The 20596-nt window shown below is 36.4% G+C and overlaps 1 non-coding gene across 1 annotated transcript; it reads left to right on the top strand.

The window, feature by feature from the left end:
- The first annotated feature begins 10524 nt into the window (after window positions 1–10524).
- LOC148575011 (small nucleolar RNA R71) lies at window positions 10525–10632 on the top strand. The gene has a single exon (XR_015905497.1). It is a non-coding gene; the product is annotated as a small nucleolar RNA R71 (small nucleolar RNA).
- Window positions 10633–20596: the final 9964 nt, after the last annotated feature.

The raw sequence follows: 20596 nt of genomic DNA, 5'->3' as shown, positions 1-20596 counted from the left end.
CTTTGCCAATGCACTGATAGCTATGATTCTTCGATCTCGAAAGTGAAAAGATAAGGATTGGATGCTGTTCAAAGATCTCCCCTGCTTACCTTTAGCTAGAACAATTATGATCCGGAAGTTAATCCGGGGCAAGTGTTCGAATCTATTATGACATAAGATATAGGCGCTCAACGGACCTTTTTGAATCCTCTAAAACTCCTTCTGGACTTTGAATTGAAATTCAATAATTTTTTTGTGCAACCGGGATTCAGATATATATATATATATATATATATATATATATATAGCATCATATGTTAAGCATAAGCAATGCAATTAAATAACTAATATTTATATATATCACATCCTAATCAAAGAATATATTTAATTGTAAAAAAAATTTCAACAAATTAACAGATAGCTATTTTTTATAACTTTCAAAAAAACTTAAACATAAACTACATATTAAAAAAACAAAATAAATAGAAAAAGAAAGCACCCAACCATGATAGAAGTTGCGTGCTTACATAAAGAAAAAATTGTGATCTTTTTTAAACATTTATTATATACAAAAAATAGTTGCACTACTCTATAGTCTATACACATGTCAATTCTCCCAACTCTGATGAACTTATGAATCAGTATCTTTACATTTTTTTATTGGAGCATTTTATCAAACAGTTTACAGATATAAAAATTAACAAACTAATAAATCAAACCAAAATGTAATCTCTGTCCATATACTTCAAAATTGAATCACAAACACATAGATCCATGAATATATAGAGTGAAATGTGAAATAAGAGCAACATACAATACTTATCTATAGTCTATCACATGTCAATTCTTCCAATTCTAATGAACTTATGAATCATTATGTTTGTATTTTTCATTGGAGTATTTTATCAAATAGTTTACAGACATAAAAGTTAACAAACTAATAAATCAAACCAAAATATAATCTCTGTCTATATACTTCAACATTGAATCACAAACATACAGATCCATAAATATATAGAGTGAAATGTGAAATAAGAGCAATATAGAAAACTTACCTAATTTCACTAGTAGATGCAAGACGTTGTGACCAGACTAGTTAAGCAGTGGTGGAGGAATGAACTGTTGGTAACAGCTGCAGTGGTTGATAGTGCTAGAACTGAGTAGCATGAACAGCTGAATCGCAAGTTGAAGAAGAGTCTTGGAAGAAAGGAGAAGGGTAGGGTTTGGAATTACGGAGTAGAATCATTTTTTCCTTTTGTTTTCTCACCTAAGTTGAGAAAAATTTTTGGTGGACCCGTTTCACTTTTTGGCATTGTTGCATATTTTTTTTTTTATATTTTCTTTCAAAACCAAATAGCTGAAACTTCACATTTTCCTCCTATTTCTTTCCTTCTGTGTTGAATCTCCCTATTTTCTATCTAAATAAGCACAGTGTAAATGGATCATCGAACCGGTTAAATTATTAATTTAGTAATTCATTGGTTTAATTAGTAAATTATTAATTAAATTAATTAATTTAATCTTATGTAAATAAAAAAATTAAATAATAAAAAATTAAAAATTTAAATTTAAAATATATACATTTATTAATATTTTAAAAATAATTAAATCTTAAATTTTAAAAATAACTAATATAAAAATAAATATAAAATTAGTCAATATTATTATAATAATATTTTAATTTGACACAATAAAAATAATAATTTATAAACTATATTCAAAAAATAGTTTCAAAATTTAAGTATTTTTATATAATTAAATAATTATATATAAGCTTATTTTTCTTTTCAGAATAAGTCATTTTTATTTTATTTTTATATTAAATTAATTATTTTTTACTTTAATAATTCATTAATTAATTTATATTTATTATATTATTTAAGTATATGTTAAAAAAATTAATATTAATAGATCATATAATTATAAATAGCAAAAGTATTTTATGATTAATAAAAGCATTTTTATTTATTTTTTAATTTATAGATGTTTAATAAAATTTAATGTTTATGTTAATAATTGTATACAATTAAAAAACAATGAATTTTAAAAATGTTGAATTTAAAAATATTGAATTAAGTATTTCTTTGTATATATATGTATGTTAATTAGGATATTATATAAAAATAATATATATACTTTAAAAAGCATGAAAGATAATAATAAAAAAAAAGATTGGCATTATGGCATAGTAGTTGTCAGCTTCGTGTTCATACTGGAAGAGCGAAGTTCAACTCCTATCGGGTTGACTGTTGATCGTGCATGTTGACTATTTGACCAGTTTATTTTCTTAAATGTTTAGAACACTAATCCAGACCGAATTAGTATCTGATTTATCGATTTTTTTGTCAAATCGATCGGTCTAATCCAATTTTTACAACTATAGTTTATAGAGTTATTTAATCAAGGTTTTAAAATCGAACCGAATTGATTAGTTGAATCAATCTAATTGGAAATCAATATTAAATTCGGTTCAATTCTTAAGAAAAAAATTGTCTAATTTTTTCGAATTGACAATGGACCGTAAAAATATTTGAGAACTAGTAAATTGGACCAAATTGAAATCTAGATGATTTTTAGATATTACACTGATTTTTGGGAAAAAATTAAAAGAAAGAGAATCAAATTTGCAGATCAGAAAGGAATGTGGCGTAAAAAGAGGTTGTGAGCAACAACGTCTTGGTCGTGAAAAAGGCCAGAGATGGCAATCTCAACTCTGCCAACGAAGACCTCGAGCCGACGTGTTGAAAGGAGAGAGGTTCTCGGAGACGGTGAATCTCAGTGATGGAGTGACGCAAGGTATGATGTGGAATTAGAGTGTATTTATGTAAGACGATGAGTATAATGAAGATTGGATGAATGCTTGGCTACGCCTTGCCAAATCAGGCGATTTGCACATCACACGCTTTTTGGAGGTAAATGCTAGCACACGCCTACCCATATTAGGCGGTCCAAATGCCAGCCACTTTTTGGGTTGGTGGCATCTTCATAAAGAGCCACGTGGGGTTTGTAGTAGGAAGACAAATGCATCAGGTGTTGGCATCAGATTTAGAGGATGTATCCCATATTTGAGTTTGTAGCCAATCTTAGGGCAGCATTTAAAATATGGAATATTTTTGGAAAATTTTGTAAAATCGTGTTTCTATCTTAGAACGGATCATCAAAATTGGACTTCATAGTGGGCAGTCTCTAGTGGGCCAAAAATCCATGTTGATCACGTAAAAAAATCAACGGTAGAGCCAAAAAAAACTTTCAACGCCACAGAAAAAGAATTCAATATCTAATCTAGAAAGAAAATGAATTCAGTTATGGAGAATTGTTAGTTTCTGGTATTATTTTGTGAGGTTTTTTTTATTATTTTATATTGTGCTTTACCTATATGTCGTGGTTCCTGTTAACCCATTTTAAACAAAATGTAGAGACGTTTGAAATTGGACATTTCTCATCCACCATGGATGAGAGTCTGAAAAGATACCTTTTCTTTGTGGTCACAAAAGGGAAGAAACCCGGTGTGTACTATAGCTGGGAAGACGCCAACGAGCAAGTTGCCTCTTGCACTTTTTTGGAGCTCCACGGATTCAATAGCTACGACCAAGTGTTGTTGGCTATCAATTCCATAATGTCGAGCATCCATGCAGAGAACTCGGCGAAGGCTAAGATGATGGGATCTTTGTGCGAAGGAGGTGGGTCATCTGGAGGTAGCTGGCGACGTTCAATTATGTCGTGTAACTCAATTTAAGGTTTTGTCTGAAATTAATTAATGTAGGGTTACTTCCAATTTTCGTTTATAGGGAGATTATTATATGGAAAATGTGTGTATGTTAGTCTTCGTGGGATTTGGAGTTGTTTAACTTTCTTTCCGTTTTGGTGGTTATGTAGGGCTACCTATAATTCCCTAAGAGGAACCTGAGTGGGTGGTGTGCGAAATCGTGATCATTCCTTCCTTGGTAACGACGCTAAAAACTCAATACGCACGTTCATGTTCTTAATTCTATTTCACAACTTCGTACAACTAACCAGCAAGTGCACTGGGTCATCCAAGTAATAAACCTTATGTGAGTAAGGGTCGATCCCACGGAGATTGTCGGCTTGAAGCAAGCTATGGTCACCTTGTAAATCTCAGTCAGGCGGATTCAACTGATTTTATGAATTGATAAGTAAAAGATAAATAAAATATAAAATAGAATAGTGGTACTTATGTAATTCATTGGTGAGAATTTTAAATAAGCGTATAGAGATGCTTTCGTCCCTCTGAACCTCTGCTTTCCTGCTGTCTTCATCCAACCCTTCCTACTCCTTTCCATGGCAAGCTGTATGTTAGGCATCACCATTGTCAATGGCCACATGTCCTTTCAGTGAAAATGGTCCAATGCGCTGTCACTGCATGGCTAATCATCTGTCGGTTCTCGATCATACTGGAATAGGATCCATTGATCCTTTTGCGTCTGTCACTACGCCCAGCACTCGCGAGTTTGAAGCTCGTCACAGTCATTCAATCCCTGAATCCTACTCGGAATACCACAGACAAGGTTTAGACTTTCTGGATTCTCAAGAATGGCCGTCCATGGGTTCTAACTTATACCACGAAGACACTAATAACTCGGACTCGGTCCCCTGTATTAGATATCCAAGAGATATCCATTCAATCTAAGGTAGAACGGAAGTAGTTGTCAGGCACGCGTTCATAAGTTGAGAATGATGATGACTGTCACGATCATCACATCCATCATATTGAAGTGCGAATGAATATCTTAGAAGCGGAACAAGTTGAATTGAATAGAAAAACAGTAGTACTTTGCATTAATTTTTGAGGAACAGCAGAGCTCTACACCTTAATCTATGGTGTGTAGAAACTCTACCGTTGAAAATACACAAGTGATAAATGTTCAAGCACGGCCGAATGGCCAGCCCTCACAAAAGTCTAAGATAGCATAAAACTAATCAAAGATGATCCAAAGATAGTAAAAAGTCCTATTTATACTAGACTAGTTACTAGGGTTTATAGGAGTAAATGATGCAGAAATCCACTTTCGGGGCCCACTTGGTGTGTGCTTGGGCTGAGCATTGAGCTTTACACGTGTAGAGGTCTTTCTTGGAGTTGAACGCCAGCTTGTAACCTGTTTCTGGCATTTAACTCCACTTTGCAACCTGTTTCTGGCGTTTGACTCCAGAATGCAGCATGGAACTGGCGTTCAACGCCAGTTTACGTCGTCTATCCTTAATCAAAGTATAGACTATTATATATTGCTGGAAATCCCTGGATGTCTACTTTCCAACGCAATTAAGAGCGCGCTATTTGGAGTTTTGTAACTCCAGAAAATCCACTTTGAGTGCAGGGAGGTCAGAATCCAACAGAATCTGCAGTTCTTCTTCAACCTCTGAATCTGATTTTTGCTCAAGTCCCTCAATTTCAGCCAGAAAATACCTGAAATCATAGAAAAACACACAAACTCATAGTAAAGCCCAGAAATTTGAATTTTAATTAAAAACTAATAAAAATATACTAAAAACTAATTAAATCATACTGAAAACTATATAAAAATAATGCCAAAAAGCGTATAAATTATCCACTCATCACAACACCAAACTTAAATTGTTGCTTGTCCCCAAGCAACTGAAAATCAAATAGGATAAAAAGAAGAGAATATACTATAAATTCCAAAATATCAATGAAACTTAGCTCCAATTAGATGAGCGGGACTTGTAGCTTTTTGCCTCTTGAATAGTTTTGGCATCTCACTTTATCCATTGAAGTTCAGAATGATTGGCGTCTATAGGAACTTAGAATTCAGATAGTGTTATTGATTCTCCTAGTTCAGTATGTTGATTCTTGAACACAGCTACTTTATGAGTCTTGGCCGTGGCCCTAAGCACTTTGTTTTCCAGTATTACCACCGGATACATAAATGCCACAGACACATAACTGGGTGAACCTTTTCAGATTGTGACTCAGCTTTGCTAAAGTTCCCAATTAGAGGTGTCCAGGGTTCTTAAGCACACTCTTTTTTTTCTTTGGACCTTGACTTTAACCGCTCAGTCTCAAGTTTTCACTTGACACCTTCACGCCACAAGCACATGGTCAGGGACAGCTTGGTTTAGCCGCTTAGGCTAGGATTTTATTCCTTTAGGCCCTCCTATCCACTGATGCTCAAAGTCTTGGATCCTTTTTATTTACCCTTGCCTTTTGGTTTTAAAGGCTATTGGCTTTTTGCTCTTGCCTTTTAGTTTAAAGAGCTTTTGGCTTTTTCTGCTTGCTTTTTTTTTTCTTTCTCTTTTTTTTTCGCCATTTTTTTCTGCAAGCTTTTGTATTCACTGCTTTTTCTTGCTTCAAGAATCATTTTTATGATTTTTCAGATTATCAAATAACATTTCTCCTTTTCATCATTCTTTCAAGAGCCAACATATTTAACATTCATAAACAACAACTTCAAAAGACATATGCACTATTCAAGTATACATTCAGAAAACAAAAAGTATTGCCACCACATCAAAATAATTAAACTAGTTTCAAGGATGAATTCGAAACTATGTACTTCTTGTTCTTTTGTAATTAAAACATTTTTCATTCAAGAGAGGTGATGGATTCATATTCATAACTTTAAGGCATAGACACTTAGACACTAATGATCATGTAATAAGACACAAATATAAATAAACATAAAGCTCAAAAATCGAAAAACAGTAAAATAAATAGACAAGGAGATTAAGAAATGAGTCCACCTTAGTGAGGGTGGCGTCTTCCTCTTCTTGAAGAACCAATGATACTCTTGAGCTCCTCTATGTCTCTTCCTTGTCTTTTTTGTTCCTCCCTCATAGCTCTTTAATCTTCTCTAATTTCATGGAGGATGATGGAGTGCTCTTGATGCTCCACCCTTAGTTGTCCCATATTGGAACTTAATTCTCCTAGGGAAGTGTTGATTTGTTCCCAATAATTCTGTGGAGGAAAGTGCATCCCCTGAGGCATCTCAGGGATTTCATGGTGAGGAATTTCCTCATGCTTATGTTGAGGTACATGATCTCTTGTTTGCTCCATCCTTTTCTTAGTGATGGGCTTGTCCTCTTCAATGAGGATATCTCCCTCTATGTCAATTCCAGCTGAATTGCAGAGGTGGCAAATGAGGTGAGGAAAGGCTAACCTTGCCCAAGTGGAGGACTTGTCAGCCACCTTGTAGAGTTCTTGAGGTATAATCTCATGAACTTTCACCTCCTCTCCAATCATGATACTATGGATCATGATGGCCCAGTCTATAGTAACTTCAGACCGGTTACTAGTAGGAATGATTGAGCATTGAATGAACTCTAGCCATCCCCTAGCCACTGGTTTGAGGTCATGCCTTCTTAGTTGAACCGGCTTGCCTCTTGAGTCAATTTTCCATTGAGCTCCTTCCTCACATATGTCTATGAAGACTTGGTCCAACCTTTGATCAAAGTTGACCTTTCTTGTGTAGGGGCGTGCGTTTTCTTCCATCATTGGCAAGTTGAACGCCAGCCTTACATTTTCCGGACTGAAATCTAAGTATTTTCCCCGAACCATAGTGAGCCAATGCTTTGGATTTGGGTTCACACTTTGATCATGGTTCCTTGTGATCCATGTGTTTGCATAGAACTCTTGAACCATTAGGATTCCGACTTGTTAAATGGGGTTAGTGAGAACTTCCCAACCTCTTCTTTGGATTTCAAGACGGATCTCCAGATACTCATTCTTTTTGAGTTTGAAAGGAAACGCAGGGATCACTTTCTTCTTGGTCACAACTTCATAGAAGTGGTCTTGATGGACCTTAGAGATGAATCTCTCCATCTCCCATGACTCAGAGGTGGAAGCAATTGCCTTCCCTTTCCTCTTTCTAGAGGTTTCTCTGGTCTTAGGTGCCATAAATGGTTATGGAAAAACAAAAAGTAATGTTTTGACCTTACCAAACTTAAAATGTTTGCTCGTCCCCGAGCAAAAGAAGAAAGAAAGAAGTAGAAGAAGAAGAGAAATGGAGGAGAGGGAGAGAAAGTAGGTTTCGGCCAAGTGGAAGAAGATAGGGTTGTGTTATGTGAAATAGAAGAAGGAATGAGGGGTTTATATAGAAGTGGGGAGGGGTTTAGGGTTCGGCCATTTAGGGTTGGGTTTGGGAGGAAAAATATTTTGAATTTGAAGGTAGGTGGGATTTATGGGGAAGAGAAGATGGATGTGAGTCGTGAGGGGGTGATGGGAAAGAGTGATTGAAGTGATTGGTGAAGGGCATTTAGAGAAGAGAGTTATGAAAAGGTGTGAAGAGGAGAGAATAGGGTTAGGTGGGGATCCTGTGGGGTCCATAAATTCTGAGGGGATCCTGTGGGGCCCACAGATCAAGTGGGGCCAAGGGCTTAACATCCCTGCCTCAATTAGGCGTGTAAAACGCCCTTATTGTGCAATTCTGGCGTTTAACGCCACTTCCATGCTTGTTTCTGGCGTTAAACGCCAGCTCCATGCTTGTTTCTGGCGTTAAACGCCCAAATGGAGCTTGTTTCTGGCGTTTAACGCCAGCTTTCCTCTGGGTGCAATCCTGGCGTTTAAACGCTAGACTGCTGCTTGTTTCTGGCATTTAACGCCAGTTTCATGCTCTGTTCTGGCGTTAAACGCCAGCCAGATACTCTTTACTGGCGTTTAAATGCCAGTAAGCCCTTCTTCTAGGGTGTGCTGTTTTCAATGCTGTTTTTTATTTTGTTTTTGATTTTTTAGTAGTTTTTGTGACTCCACATGATCATCAACCTAATAAAACATGAAATAACAAAGAGAAAATAAAATAAAAATGATTAAATAACATTGGGTTGCCTCCCAACAAGCGCTTCTTTAATGTCAATAGCTTGACAGTGAGCTCTCATGGAGCCTCACAGATAATCAGAGCAAGGTTGGGACCTCCCAACACCAAACTTAGAGTTTGGTTGTGGGGGTTCAACACGAAACTTAGAGTTTGGTTGTGGCCTCCCAACACCAAACTTAGAGTTTGACTGTGGGGGCTTTGGTTGACTCTGCAGTGAGAGAAGCATTTCATGCTTCCTCTCCATGGTTACAGAAGGAGATCCTTGAGTTTTAAACACAAGGTTGTCCTCATTCAGTTGAAGGATTAATTCTCCTCTGTCCACATCAATCACAGCTCTTACTGTGGCTAGGAAGGGTCTTCCAAGGATGATGGATTCATCCTCATTCTTCCCAGTGTCTAGGATTATGAAATCAGTAGGGATGTAAAGGCATTCAACCTTTACTAACATGTCCTCTACTAGTCCATAAGCCTGTTTTCTTGAGTTGTCTGCCATCTCTAATGAGATTCTGGCAGCTTGCACCTCAAAGATTCCCAGTTTCTCCATTACAGAGAGTGGCATGAGGTTTATCCCTGACCCAAGGTCACATAGAGCCTTCTCAAAGGTCATGGTGCCTATGGTACAAGGTATTAAGAACTTTCCAGGATCATGTTTCTTCTGAGGCACTCTCAGTTGATCCAGATCACTCAGTTCATTGGTGAGCAAGGGAGGTTCATCTTCCCAAGTCTCATTACCAAATAATTTGGCATTTAGCTTCATGATTGCACCAAGGTACTTGGCAACTTGTTCTTCAGTAACATCCTCATTCTCTTCAGAAGAAGAATATTCATCAGAGCTCATGAATGGCATAAGGAGGTTTAATGAAATCTCTATGATTTCCAGATGAGCCTCAGAGTCCTTTGGTTCCTCAGAGGAAAACTCCTTATTGATCTCTGGACGTCCCAGGAGGTCTTCCTCACTAGGGTTCACGTCCTCTCCCTCCCTTGTAGGTTCGGCCATGATAATCAATTCAATGGCCTTGCACTCTCCTTTTGGGTTTTCTTCTGTATTGCTTGGGAGAGTACTAGGAGGGGTTTCAGTGATCCTTTTACTCAGCTGGCACACTTATGCTTCCAAATTTCTAATGGAGGACCTTGTTTCATTCATGAAACTTAGAGTGGCCTTAGATAGATCAGAGACTATGTTTGCCAAGCTAGATGGGGTCTGCTCAGAACTCTCTGTCTTTTGCTAAGTGGATGATGAAAAAAGCTTGCTATTACTAAACTTGTTTCTTCCACCATTATTAAAGCCTTGTTGAGGCTTTTGTTGATCCTTCCATGAGAGATTTGGGTGATTTCTCCATGAGGGATTATAGGTATTTCCATAGGGTTCACCCATGTAATTCACCTCTACTATTGCAGGGTTCTCATGATCATAAGCTTCTTCTTCAGAAGATGCCTCTTGAGTATTGTTGGATGATTCCTTCAATCCATTCAGACTCTGAGAGATCATATTGACTTGCTGAGTCAATATTTTGTTCTGAGCCAGTATGGCATTTAGAGTATCAATTTCAAGAACTCCCTTCTTCTGAGGCGTCCCATTACTTATAGGATTTCTCTCAGAAGTGTACATGAACTGGTTATTAGCAACCATGTCAATGAGTTCTTGAGCTTCTGCAGGCATTTTCTTTAGGTGAATGGATCCACCTGCAGAATGGTCCAATGACATCTTTGATAGTTCAGATAGACCATCATAGAATATATCCAGAATGGTCCATTCTAAAAGCATGTCAGAAGGACACTTTTTGGTCAGTTGCTTATATCTCTCCCAAGCTTCATAGAGGGATTCACCTTCTTTTTGTCTGAAGGTTTGAATATCCACTCTAAGCTTACTAAACTTTTGAGGAGGAAAGAACTTGGCTAAGAAAGTCGTGACCAGCTTATCCCAAGAGTTCAGGCTATCTTTAGGTTGAGAGTCCAACCATACTCTAGCTCTGTCTCTTACAGCAAACGGGAAAAGCATAAGCCTGTAGACCTCGGGATCAACCCCATTGGTCTTAACAGTATCACAGATCTGCAAGAATTCAGTCAAGAACTGAAAAGGATCTTCAGATGGAAGTCCATGAAACTTGCAGTTCTGTTGCATCAGAGAAACTAATTGAGGTTTAAGCTCAAAATTGTTTGCTCCAATGGCAGGGATTGAGATGCTTCTTCTATGTAAATTGGAATTAGGTGCAGTAAAGTCACCAAGCATCCTCCTTGTATTGTTATTATTTTTGGCCATATCTTCTTCTTTTTCGAAAATTTCTGTCAGATTTTTCCCAGAGAGTTGTGCTTTAGCTTCCCTTAGCTTCCTCTTCAGAGTCCTTTCAGGTTCAAGATCAGCTTCAACAAGAATGTTCTTATCCTTGTTCCTGCTCATATGAAAAAGAAGAAGAAAGCATAAAAGAAAATATGGAATCCTCTATGTCACAGTATAGAGATTCCTTTATGTGAGTAGAAGAGAGTAAGTATAGAAGAAGGAAAAGATGAGAATCCAAACACAAGGGTGAGGATAGAAGTGTTAATGGATGAATAAATAAATAGAAGAAGATTAGAGATAAGAGAAGAATTCGAAAATTTAACAAAATAAATTAAAAAATTTTAAATTTAAATTTAAAATTCGAAAATTAAAATTGAAATTAAATTAAATTAAAATTAAAACAATTAGTTAATTAAAACGAAATTTTGAAAAAGAGGGAAGGGATTTTCGAAAATTAAAGGTAGAGAGTTAGTTGGGTAGTTTTGAAAAAGATATGATTGAAATTGAAAAAGATATGATTGAAACAAAAAGATAAGATTGATTGAAAAAGATTTGAAAATCAAATTTGAAAAGATAAGAAGTTAGAAAAGATTTTGAAATTGATTTTGAAAAAGATTTGATTGAAATTTATTTTGAAAAAAATTTGAAAAAGAAATTTAAAAAGATTTGATTTTGAAAATTAAAGTTGATTACTTGACTAACAAGAAACTAAAAAGATATGATTTTGAAATTTAAAGATTAAACATTTCTTAATAGGCAAGTAACAACTTGAAAATTTTTTGAATCAATCACATTAATTGTTAGTAAAAATTTGAAATTATGAAACAAAATAAGAAAAAGATTTTTGAAAATCATTTTGGAATTTTCGAAAATTATGAAAGAAAAATGAAAAAGATTTGATTTTTGAAAAAGATTTGAAAAAGATAAGATTTTTAAATTGAAAATTTGATTTGACTCATAAGAAATAACTAAATTTTAAAAATTTTTGACTAAATCAAATCAAATTTTTGAAAATTATGAGTGAAATGAGGGAAAGATATTTTTTTTTATTTTTGAATTTTTAATGATGAAAGAGAAAAACAACCCAAAGACTCAATGCATGAAAATTTTGGATCAAAACATGTGATGCATGCAAGAACACTATGAATGTCAAGATGAACGCCAAGAACACTTTGAATGTCAAGATGAACACCAAGAACTTATTTTTAAAAAATTTTCAAGAAAAGAAGACATGCAAGACACCAAACTTAAAAATTTTTATTCTTTAGATATTAACAAGTTGAAAATGCATATGAAAAACAAGAAAAGACACAAAACAAGAAAATATGAAGATCAAACAAGAAGACTGGCCAAGAACAACTTGAAGATCATGAAGAATGCAATGCATGAAATTTTCGAAAATAAATTTTTTTTGAAAATTAAAAAGATGCAATTGACACCAAACTTAAAACTTGACTCTAGACTCAAACAAGAAACACAAAAAATATTTTTGATTTTATGACTTTATAAAATTTTTTTGATTTTTTGAAAATTAATTGGGAAAAACGAAAAAGAAGAAATTATTTTTTTTTGTATTTTTTTCGAAAATAAGAAATAAAAAGCTTAAAATTAAAATAAAATTACCTAATCTGAGCAACAAGATGAACCGTCAGTTGTCCAAACTCGAACAATCCCTAGCAACGGTGCCAAAAACTTGGTGTGCAAAATCGTGATCATTCCTTCCTTGGTAACGGCGCTAAAAACTCAATACGCACGTTCATGTTCTTAATTCTGTTTCACAACTTCGTACAACTAACCAGCAAGTGCACTGGGTCGTCCAAGTAATAAACCTTACGTGAGTAAGGGTCGATCCCACGGAGATTGTCGGCTTGAAGCAAGCTATGGTCACCTTGTAAATCTCAGTCAGGCGGATTCAACTGATTTTATGAATTGATAAGTAAAAGATAAATAAAATATAAAATAGGATAGTGGTACTTATGTAATTCATTGGTGAGAATTTCAGATAAGCATATAGAGATGCTTTCGTCCCTCTGAACCTCTGCTTTCCTGCTGTCTTCATCCAATCCTTCCTACTCCTTTCCATGGCAAGCTGTATGTTAGGCATCACCATTGTCAATGGCCACCTGTCCTTTCAGTGAAAATGGTCCAATGTGCTGTCACTGCATGGCTAATCATCTGTCGGTTCTCGATCATACTGGAATAGGATCCATTGATCCTTTTGCGTCTGTCACTACGCCCAGCACTCGCGAGTTTGAAGCTCGTCACAGTCATTCAATGCCTGAATCCTACTCGGAATACCACAGATAAGGTTTAGACTTTCTGGATTCTCAAGAATGGCCGTCCATGGGTTCTAACTTATACCACGAAGACACTAATAACTCGGACTCGGTCCCCTGTATTAGATATCCAAGAGATATCCATTCAATCTAAGGTAGAACGGAAGTGGTTGTCAGGCACGCGTTCATAAGTTGAGAATGATGATGACTGTCACGATAATCACATCCATCATATTGAAGTGCGAATGAATATCTTAGAAGCGGAACAAGTTGAATTGAATAGAAAAACAGTAGTACTTTGCATTAATCTTTGAGGAACAGCAAAGCTCCACACCTTAATCTATGGTGTGTAAAAACTCTACCGTTGAAAATACACAAGTGATAAATGTTCAGGCATGGCCGAATGGCCAGCCCTCACAAAAGTCTAAGATAGCATAAAACTAATCAAAGATGATCCAAAGATAGTAAAAAGTCCTATTTATACTAGACTAGTTACTAGGGTTTACAGAATTGAGTAAATGATGCAGAAATCCACTTCCGGAGCCCACTTGAAGTTGAACGCCAGTTTGTAACCTATTTCTGGCGTTTAACTCCACTTTCCAACCTGTTTCTGGCGTTTGACTCCAGAATGCAGCATGGAACTGGCGTTCAACACCAGTTTATGTCATCTATCCTTAATCAAAGTATGTACTATTATATATTTCTGGAAAGCCCTGGATGTCTACTTTCCAACGCAATTAAGAGCGCACCATTTGGAGTTTTGTAGCTCCAGAAAATCTACTTTGAGTACAGAGAGGTCAGAATCCAACAACATCTGCAGTCCTTCTTCAACCTCTGAATCTGATTTTTGCTCAAGTCCCTCAATTTCAGCCAGAAAATACCTGAAATCACAGAAAAACACACAAACTCATAGTAAAGCCCAGAAATGTGAATTTTAATTAAAAACTAATAAAAATATACTAAAAACTAACTAAATCATACTGAAAACTATATAAAAAACAATGCCAAAAAGCGTATAAATTATCCGCTCAACAGTGGGATTTCGAGATTATAAACGATATGGAAGAATGATTGGTAAAAGTTTGCCACAAGAATGAGATATTTGGGCCATATTTCTTCAAACGATATCTGGAAGATTCTGGCTCGTTCTTCGGATTCACGGTGGTCATTCTTGGTGACCCATTTGAAGTTGAGATGGATGCGATGGGTCATTTTTGTTCAGAGGAGAAAGCAGCTCGAGAAGATGAAGTTGTGGAGATGCTTGGTCACATCCTGGAGATCATACGAGAAGTTTAAGTTCAGTTACCAGAACCTTGCCAACGCCCACATTGAAGGCAACTCTCCTTGATATAAGTGTAACTTACCAAGTTAAGTTGCCATTAGTTCTAGTTGATTATTTTGTCTATTTGGTTTAATTCACTGAACTTGTTTAGAGATAGGTGTAATGCACTATTTTGTGCAATAATGTGCTATACTATTTGTGATCTATTAATGTTTGATTGCATTACTAGAATAAATGATGGTTATTATTTGTAATTGTTGTGGAGACCTAATTTGTGATTTTTTCACAAAATGTTATTTGTCAGTTTGTGTTGTTTTTTGATACAATGCATTGAATGAGTTTGAAGTGAATCTCTATAGTCAGGATTCTCTTTTCTTTTTTTTTTTGAAAAAAAAGATGTGTTAGGTGCCGAAAGGCATATGCTATGTAATTATGACCCTAGCATGTATGTCTACAGCATGGCGAAAGCATGTCAGGAATTTTTGTCCTCCTAGTCAGTTTAGGGTGCAGTTGGGGACAAACATTTCATAAACGAGGTTAAGAAAACATTTTTGCTGGTTAGAAAATAAATCATCAAGCAACCACACATAAAACTAAATAAGGCATATAGCATAAGTAATCTCAGTACAATGCTCACTTGATTAAAAAAGAGGACGGTCTAACTTGATTAAAAAAGAGGATGGTGACACATGTTATACATTTTAATGGAATAGTTATTAAACGCTAAACGCTACACACACACACGAGCTTATGAGGACATTGATTGATTGATTTTTGACGCCCTTTCCAGGTGCAAGTAACAGTTGAATTTAAGTCCCATATGCAGTGATGCAAAGGACTAACCTAGCAATTACAATCTCAAGTAGAGCATGTACCAGAAGCATTACATTAGTTGTTGTTGTCTCTTCTCTAGTTGGTAACATGTCGTCCCTTGGATTTCTTGTTGTATTGAAAGGGGTTGGTCTTCTTGCTGCATTGAAAGGGATTGATCTTGGATTATATATGTAGCTAGCCATGTTGGAAGAGATAGTTGTGGTAGATGTTCGACTTGAACTACGTCCGGTATAAGCCCAGCTTGGAGGTTAGAGATACAAGTTTCATTTTGGTGGGATGCGTAACTGTTCTAAGCCATGATTGCTTGTTGTGGGTCTCTATATAAGCAATATAAGCTCCCGCTGAAGCCGCCGACCTGTTGATGACAAGCTGGCCAATTGTTGTATATTTCTGTGACTCTCCCATGGAAAACCACATAGGTTTTGGCCTTGGAAAACACCATTGGTTCGATTTGGGTGGTTAGAATGAAAGGGGTTTATTTGTTTTGGAGGGCTTTTTATAGTTTGGGGTACTTTTGGATGCCCTTTTAAAATAGGTTGAGGGATTCAGTTAGTTGGAAGCAATTATGATCTAGTTTAATTGGGTTTGTTTGGCCTTATCTACCTTGTACTCTCAAGAAACGAGTTAGAAAAAAAGTTGTGTGTTGTCTTCATATGAGACTTAGTTATGTTAGGTTTTGAGAGTTATATATTAATAATAATAATAATAATAAAAAAGATAATTTGGAAAAATGATTTGGCTCTAGTTGTTTATCTATGATGCACTTGTCTATTTATTGGAAGCAACGCCGTTTTATTTTATTTATGCGTCACTTTTTAATTAAAATATTGATTTATGCATTACTTTTTTTTATTGTATGAGATATTTTATATAAACAATGGCAAGCATGGGCATTTGTTGCATGGAGGTGTTCATATTTGTCGTTAAAATACGAAACCAACATCCATCCTTTTGACTTCCAAAAATGCAATCTTAGCCATCTTCTCTCACATCACCTTTCACCCAAGTTCAGGAGGAGCACGCTTCTAATTACCTCTTGGACAGTCCACTCGAGGCTAGCCTTCCCAAAATGCATAACCAAGTTGCTGATGGTGCTCCTATAAGTCCCAAGAACATTGCTCTAGATACTAAGGAGGGTAACCCTGCTAGAAAAGTAACTGCGGCCACCATCAAAGGACGAAGGCTATTACATTTCTCTCCTGATCAAGTAGCCCAATCATCCCTTGACAAACGTTCCAGGGGCGGCTCTATCGGGAAAATCTCCAAGGTAAGTTTATTTTTGGTTTGATGTTGTTGCTGCAGTTTTATTTAGTGTAGCTACTAAAGCAAGTATGATGCATGTAAAAGACCGGCGGGACTAAGTTTAAGCCCATGTATAACATGGGCTTGAACCAGGCAGACACCATACTTTTCAACTACTTGTTTTCAAAGGGGCATAACTTGGAGTAAGTAATTTCATTCTATTGTAATGGAATACACTGGAGTATGTTTGTTAATTAGCCTTGTAATGATGCTTCATATTACTGCTGCAATACTGTCCTCATGATGGTTCAATGCTGAATGTCGAGACGTCATATTCAGACCCTAATTCTAAACTGTGCAATGGATGGTCGAGTGGTTGAAAAGGTGGCGATGAGGAACACCCGTCCAGCATGTGAAGCATGTGTACTTATGGACTCTCCAGACACGTTTTGCTGTGAGTTGTATGCATGTCGCTTTATCTATGTTTGGTTATGGATTGGTTGTGAGTTAGGAGAAGATATTTTGACTCATAATTTAACGTTGTACGATGATGTGGGCAACAACATGTTGACCGAGGAGCTCATAGAAACGTACGTCTCGTTTTGGATTAAACCAAGCCAATAATTTCTGAGCTGTGTAAGTTTTGACTTTGTTACACTCATTTTTGTGAATATGTAACCGTTCCTTTGATCATTGCATTAGTTTTAAAATATATTTTTATACCGATTGAGGACATATTCATGCACTAGTATTGCGTGGTTGTTGATTTTGGGGATAAGGCAGTATACCATCTCGACTCATATCCCGGCCAAAACATGGTTGCCGAGAGGGAAAAATTAATGTGAATCATGGTAAGCACACTGCGCCTTTGAGACATAGTGATGTATATGATTAAATGGTTTTGCTTTGGTTTGTGTTTGAAGTTGCTTATTACCAGCTTGGACGACTTCATGAGATTATGACTTCCGCGAGCTACGGACCCTGATGAATTTACACCCCACCAGAACTTGCAGATTGGCCAATACGCAAAGGACATGGCATCCCTAATTGCAACACAAGGTAGTCCAAATCTGGTACAATGAAACCTAATTTGACTCCCATTATTAGTCGTCTATTTTTATGCTAGTTATTTCTTTAAGTAAAACATTTAGTGTGTATTTTATTCATGTAGTGATAGCTATGCATGTTGGGTTATATCTTGGCTACACCCGAAAGGTCGGTTTAATCCGCCGGAGATTAGTGGAGTGGTAGGCCTTACATTACTGGCTTCATGATGTTAACATTGTTAGTCCTTTTGCTATTATAGGCTCTTTTCGTTGAAGCTCTTATTGTGTGTGCATTGTTTTGACTTTTCATTTAGTTTGAAGATTCCACTATGTGGGAAAATACTGCAGTTTCACTTGTAGGAAGGCCTTTTAAGGCGCTTGGAAGCTCCGTTAGGCTATGGGCTTCTCATTGGATGCGCTGTGGAGCCCCATGAAGAACACCAATTCACCCATGAATGTCCCTTTATAGGTGTTATTGATGAACGGTTTTTTTGCTAGTAAAGAATTTCACAAAAGTAATCACGTTGCAAGTATAGTTTCTAAACCAACAATAATCCTTTCATACAAAAATTTGGTTGTCACTAAAGCAAACCCAATAAAATAAACCGAAGTATTTAAACCTCGGGTCGTCTCTCAAGGAATTGCAGGGAAGTGTACTTATAATTGGTTATGAAAAAGTATCTTTTTGGGTTTTGAATAAGGAACAAGAAAAGTAAATTGCAAGAATTAAACTAATAGTTAAGAAAGGCTCTTGGCCAGGTATGAAAATTAGAAGTCCTATCCTAGCTATCCTTATCGATTGTGATGAGAATTGTTCATTGCTCCCACTTAGTTAACCTCTAACTATGAAGAAAAGTCAAGTGGACAAATCCATTTGATTTCTCAAGTCCTAGTCAACTCCTAAGGAAAGACTAGCTTTAGAGGGATCCAAATCAACCAGCAACTTTCAATTATCAGTCAACAAAGGAGTTTGATAACTCAAGAGTCTCCAATTACTCAACCAAGGCTAAGAACATAAAAATATAACTTAAAACCCTCCCAAGCATTTTGTCAAACACTTGGTAGGCACAAAATAAAAGCATAGAAAAGTAATAATAGAATATAAGATCTAAAACCAATAATTGCAAGATCAATGATAACAAATAAAGGAAGAAGCAATAAACATGAAATACCTCAAATTTCATTAATAAGGGAAATCAAATCTAACATGAGAATTCATAAACCAAATTGTCAACTGATGAGCGGATATTTTATACGCTTTTTGGGGTTAATTTCATATAGATTTTAGAATATTTTAGTTAGTTTTTAGTTTATTCTCATTAGTTTCTAGGCAAAATTCATATTTCTGGACTTTACTATGAGTTTGTGTGTTTTTCTATAATTTCAGGTATTTTCTGGCTGAAATTGAGGGAGCTGAGCAAAAATCTGATTCAGGCTGAAAAAGGACTGCTGATGTTGTTGGATTCTGACCTCTCTACACTCAAAATGGAATTTCTGGAGCTACAGAAGTCCAAATGGCGCGCTTCCAATTGCGTTGGAAAGTAGACATCCAGAGATTTTCAGCAATATATAATAGTCCATACTTTGCTCAAGGATAGACGACGTAAACTGGCGTTCAACGCCAGTTCTATGCTGTTGTCTGGCGTCCAGCACCAGAAACAAGTTACAAAGTGGAGTTCAACGCCAGAAACAGGTTACAACCTAGCGTTGAATGCCCAAAACAGCCCAGGCATGTGAGAAGCTTTAGTCTCAGCCCCAGCACACACCAAGTGGGCCCCAGAAGTGGATTTCTGCACTATCTGTCATAGTCTACTCATTTTCTGTAAACCTAGGTTACCAGTTTAGTATTTAAACAACTTTTAGAGACTTATTTTGTATCTCATGACATTTTAGATCTGAATTTTGTACTCTTTGATGGCATGAGTCTCTAAACTCCATTGTTGGGGGTGAGGAGCTCTGCTGTGTCTCGATGAATTAATGCAAGTATTTCTGTTTTCCATTCAAATATGCGTGTTCCTATCTAAGATATCCATTCGCGCCTAACTATGGAGAAGGTGATGATCAGTGACACTCATCACCTTCCTCAATCCATGAACGTGTGTCTGACAATCACCTCCGTTCTACATCAGATTGAATGAATATCTCTTAGATTCTCTAATCAGAATCTCCGTGGTATAAGCTAGATTGATGGCGGCATTCATGAGAATCCGGAAAGTCTAAACCTTGTCTGTGGTATTCCGAGTAGGATTCTGGGATTGGATGGCTGTGACGAACTTCAAACTCGCGAGTGCTGGGCGTAGTGACAGACGCAAAAGGATAGTAAATCCTATTCCGGTACGACTGAGAACCTGCAGATGATTAGCCGTGCGGTGACAGCGCACCTGGACCCTTTTCACTGGAAGGATGGATGGTAGCCATTGACAACGGTGATCCACCAACACACAGCTTGCCATAGAAGGACGTGCGTTCGTGAATCAAAAGACAGAGAAAAGCAGAGATTCAGAAGACAAAGCATCTCCAAAACTCCAACATATTCTCCATTACTGCATAACAAGTAACCTTTAACCCATGATCTCTTATTTATTCGCAATTCAACTGATAAATATAACTGACTTCCTGACTAAGAATTGCAAAATAACTATAGATTGCTTCAAACCAACAATCTCCGTGGGATTCGACCCTTACTCACGTAAGGTATTACTTGGACGACCCAGTGCACTTGCTGGTTAGTTGTGCGAAATTACATTGTGAAGTAATTTTCGTGCACCATCAACATAAAGTAATCAACAAGGAAAATAAATAAACTAGAATGCTAGAACAAATAAAAGTAGAAGAGAAACTAAATTAAAGGAACATTGAACCTGGAATTGAGA

The sequence above is a fragment of the Arachis ipaensis genome, chromosome B2 (assembly GCF_059453495.1).
Source record: "Arachis ipaensis isolate K30076 ecotype BB chromosome B2, ASM5945349v1, whole genome shotgun sequence".
NCBI lineage: Eukaryota > Viridiplantae > Streptophyta > Magnoliopsida > Fabales > Fabaceae > Arachis > Arachis ipaensis.
The sequence above is the reverse complement of the archived record's forward strand: the minus strand, read 5'-3'. Positions and strand labels throughout refer to the sequence as shown.